Raw genomic sequence first — 5239 nt, forward strand, 5'->3', positions numbered from 1 at the left:
TAGAACACTCCCTAACATCATACACAAAAATAAACTCAAAATGGATTAAAGACCTAAATGTAAGGCCAGACACTATAAAACTCTTAGAGGAAAACATAATCAGAACACTCTATGACATAAATCACAGCAAGATTATTTTGGACCCACCTCCTAGAGAAATGGAAATAAAAACAAAAATAAACAAATGGGACCTAATGAAACTTAAAACTTTTGCACAGCAAAGGAAACCATAAACAAGATGAAGAAGCAACCCTCAGAATGGGAGAAAATATTTGCAAATGAAGCAACTGACAAAGGATTAATCTCCAAAATATACAAGCAGCTCATGCAGCTCAATATCAAAAAAACAAACAACCCAATCCAAAAATGGGCAGAAGACCTAAATAGACATTTCTCCAAAGAAGATATACAGATTGCCAACAAACACATGAAAGGATGCTCAACATCACTAATCATTAGAGAAATGCAAATCAAAACTACAATGAGGTATCACCTCACACCGGTCAGAATGGCCATCATCAAAAAATCTAGAAACAATAAATGCTGGAGAGGGTGTGGAGCAAAGGGAACCCTCTTGCACTGCTGGTGGGAATGTAAATTGATACAGCCACTATGGAGAACAGTATGGAGGTTCCTTAAGAAACTAAAAATGGAACTACCATATGACCCAGCAATCCCACTACCATATGACCCAGCAATCCCAAAAGTTAAAAACTTTTGCTCTGATAAAGATATACCCTGAGAAAACCATAATTCAAAAAGACAAATGTAGCACAATGTTTATTGCAGCACCGTTTACAATAGCCAGGACATGGGAGCAACCTAAGTGTCCTTCGACAGATGAATGGATAAAGAAGATATGGAACATATATATAATGGAATATTACTCAGCCATAAAAAGAAATGAAATTGAGTTATTTGTACTGAGGTGGATGGACCTAGAGTCTGTCATACAGAGTGAAGTAAGTCAGAAAGAAGAGAAAAACAAATACCATATGCTAACACATATATATGGAATCTAAAAAAGAAAAAAAATTTGTTCTGAAGAATCTACGGGTAGGACGGGAATAAAGACGCAGATGTAGAGAATGGACTTGAGGACATGGGGAAGGGGAAGGGTAAGCTGGGAAGAAGTTAGAGAATGGCATGGACATATATACACTACCAAATGTAAAATAGATAGCTAGTGGGAAGCAGCCGCATAGCACAGGGAGATCAGCTTGGTGCTGTGTGACCACCTAGAAGGCTGGGATAGGGAGGGTGGGAGGGTGACGCAAGAGGGAGGGGATATGGGGATATATGTATACGTATAGCTGATTCACTTTGTTATACAGCAGCAACTAACACAACAATGAAAAGCAATTATACTCCAATAAAGATTTTAAAAAAATTAAAAAAATAAGAAATCAAGACTGTGGTATTGGTGAAGGAACAAACCATAGACCAATGAGACAGCATAGAGAGACCAGAAATAGACCTACACAAATATGACCAATTGATGTTCAACAGAGGTTCAAAGGCAATTCAATGGAGAAAGGATTATCTTTTCAACAAATAGTGTTGGAACAACTGTATATCCATATGTAAAAAAAAAACCCAAACAACCTAATCTTCACACCTACACAAAATTTAATTCAAATAGATCATAGATCTAATTGTAAAAGATAAAACTATAGAACTTTTACAGAAAAACATAGGAGAATGTCTTCATGATCTTGATTAGGCAAAGAATTCTTAGATAAGACACTAAAAGTATGATCCACAATAGAAAATATTGGTAAATTAGACTTCAACAAAGTTAAAAACTTTTGCCCTGATAAAGATATTGTTAACAGAATGAAAATACATACTATACTCTTGGATAAAATATTTATAAATCACATATCAAAGGTCTTGTATGCACACTATATAAAAAGCTCTGAATATTTAATGGGAGGAGAAGGATTGATCCAGCAATCACACTGTTAGGTATTTTCCCTAGAGAAATAAAAACTTGTTCATGCAGCTCTATTGAAAATCAACCAAAACTGGAAATAACCCAAAGGTCCATCAAAAGATGAATAAATACAAACTGTGGTATGGCCATACAATGGAATTTTACTCAGCAATAGAAAGGACTGAACTATTGATACATGTAGCAACCTGGATATTCTTCAAGGCATTACGCTAAATGATAAAAAAGCCATTCTCAAAAGGTTATACACTGTATTATTCCATTATACGACATTTTTGAAAGGACTAAAGCATAGTGCCAGAGAACAGATTAGGGGTGGTGTGAAGATGAGATTACAAAGATAACAGGAGACACTTTTTTGGGGTGACAGAACTATTCTGCATTCAGACTGTGGTGGTAGTTACAGAAATCAATACATGTGTTAAAATCCATAGAACTGTATGTACATTATATGTTAACTTAAAAAATAACATTTGAATCTTTAATAATAATAGACATTTACTTTTCTGAAATAATTTCTGAAAACCCTAAGAATTAGATATTGGACTAAATGACCTCTCAAGATTCTTATAGCTCTTATTCTTATTGAGCAGTTCCTTTGGAAAACACTAAAGACAGATTCATCTATACTTAATTTAATTGCTTCCAATACTACAAATTTGGGTAAAACAATCTCAAATACTTTAAAGATAATAGGATAATAGAGGGGAAAGAATAGGTGTTTAATTTATCATTGAAACAGTCATTTTCTTTAACATGTGAAACAAGAAACAGGTGGAAAAAGAGTAAGTTGTTATTCTAACCTTATTAGAACTCATTTGCATTTCAATCAGTAGCTGTTTTGACCACAGCAATTTAAACACAATAGGGACCCAACCTTCCATTTTTCTGCTCCTCCATCCTTAGCATATAGCCTACATCCTCAGGGTCACCTCATGGGCCATAGCTGATGGATCTCCAACCGTTCTGTTTACCTTCCAGGGGAACAAGAAAGATGAAGGGGAGGATATGCAAAAAACTTCCAACTGAGTCAAGTCCCTTTGAGGAGTTTTATTTGGCAGTGCGTGTATGCTTCCTCTCATTGGCCAGACCTTAGTTACATGGCTATCCCTATCTGCAAGGGAGGTTGGGAAATGTAGTTTTTTAGCTGGGCCCAATGCAGCCCAGGATAAGATCAGAATTCTGTTACTAATGAAGGAGGGGAAATGGATGTTGGGTATTCAGCTAGTAGTTTCTGCAATAGATTCTCCCATGGGAGAGAGGGTTAATTTGATTTCATGAGGAAATCAAATTTCCTTCCCTTCATGAGGAAGGGTGGGCAGAAAGGCAGTTTGCAATAGCCCAGAGAATCATTTGTCTTTCAGGGGGATTATCTGGTTGAATAAGATGTGGAGAGCAACTCAGGCTCAGTAAGAATCCCTTTACCAGGAGGACTGTCAGTCTGACCAAGAGAAGATCCTCTCCAATCTGTCAGGATTTGAGAATAAAAAGTGTCTTCCATTCTTGGAAGCTTCTAGGAACAATTACAACTTGTAGCTCCATGTTAACTAGGTCTTGATTGAGTTGAGGACCCATATGGTAGCCTCCAGGCTCGCAGATGACGTAGGACTGCCCAGCAGCTGGGGCTAAAGGCTGGGTCATCACTGAGGATTTGCACACACTGGGGGGAGCAAAGGCTTCCGGTAGCTCTTTCACCAACCCACTTCTGTGGCACTTGGAATGTCTCCACCATTTCCTCTCCACTGTAGAGACGCCCCAGCCTTTGGGAGGGACACAGGCGTTTTCAGCACTGTCCTTTGTTGCTATCTTCCAGAACTCCCTGCTCAGGGGTCTGTTAATGCTGTAACCTGGAAAAACTGTGTCTCACGGTTTTGCTCTCTTCTCCTCCCCAACTAGGCCTCTCCTTTTCAGCTGTGCTTTTAGCTTTAATCTTTTCTCTCCCACTGTATTGCTGTGATGGCCCATATGTGGTGATAAGTAAAATATGGAAATATATATGTGTATTAGGGTTCTCCAGAGAAACAAAACCAATTGGATATTTGTAAATAAATAAATACAATAAATCAATGTAAACAAATAAATTTACATATATATAAAATAGAAATTGACTCACGTGATTACGGAGATGAAGAAGTCCCATGATTTGCCATCTGGAAGCTGGGGAACAAGGGAAGCCGGTGGTGTAGGCCAGTCCGAGTCTGAAGGCCTGAGAACCAGGAGCACTGAGGTCCGAAAGCGGGAGGAAGTAAAAGTCCCAGCTCAGGCAGAGAGCAAACTCACTCCTCCTCTACCTTTTGGTCCTTTCCATGCCCTCAGGGGAGTTGATGATGCCCAGCTGTGCTGATGAGGATACCAATCCGCCACTTCAAATGCTAATCTCTTTCAGAAACAACCTCACGATGCACCCAGAAATAATGATTTCCCAGCGATCTGGGCATCTCTTAGACCAGTCAAGGTGACCTATAAAATTAACCGTCATGACCTGCATTTATTTAGCTTTTGAGCACAGCAATGGGAGGTGCTGAAAAGCCAGAGAGCTCTGAGAGCATTTGGGGGTCTCTAAAGTGATAACATACAGTGGCAATAATAATAATAACAACAACAACACAAATAAGAATAAAGAAACATACAGACTTTCAGCCCTCTGTAAACGTAACGACCTAAATCCCTCTGTAGTCACTGGATTTCTGGCCCATGCCCCTCGCTCTTACCACTTGAGCATGTACCCAACAGGTTTCTCATTGTCAGCACCTGCGTTTCTTTGTGTGCGGACCTTCTCTTGCTGCTGGAGCCCACTTAGCTGCTCACACCGCGAGGCAGGAGTGCCAGGGAATTAATGTTCCCTAGGAGCAGCCCTCAACCAACGACTTATGCGAACTGGTGTATAAATGGCTCCTTGCGTGGAGTAAATCCGAGGCATACACTGTATGCTGGCTGCCAGAGTCTCCCCTGGGGGATAAGCTCCAGGCATCCACAATGGCGGCTGCCTTAAGAACATATGCTTGCCAACCCCACTGGTGTTCCCTTCACCTCCCCAAAAGACTAGTTATCCTAGAGTCCTTGTCTTAGGATCTGCTTCTGAGGGAACCCAAACTAAGACAGGTCCCAACTGACAGTACTATGAGGAACAGCACATATAAGCAGACAAAGAAGACATCACTATTTCATGCTTTTTTTTTTTTTTTTGAGGCGCTACTGAGTCTCACACTAATGGCTAAGCTATTATTGTTTCGCGTCAATTCTAACAAACTTAGATATCTGTTTTCTAAATCCAGAACAGATTAG

Source organism: Physeter macrocephalus, chromosome 11, assembly GCF_002837175.3.
Source record: "Physeter macrocephalus isolate SW-GA chromosome 11, ASM283717v5, whole genome shotgun sequence".
NCBI lineage: Eukaryota > Metazoa > Chordata > Mammalia > Artiodactyla > Physeteridae > Physeter > Physeter macrocephalus.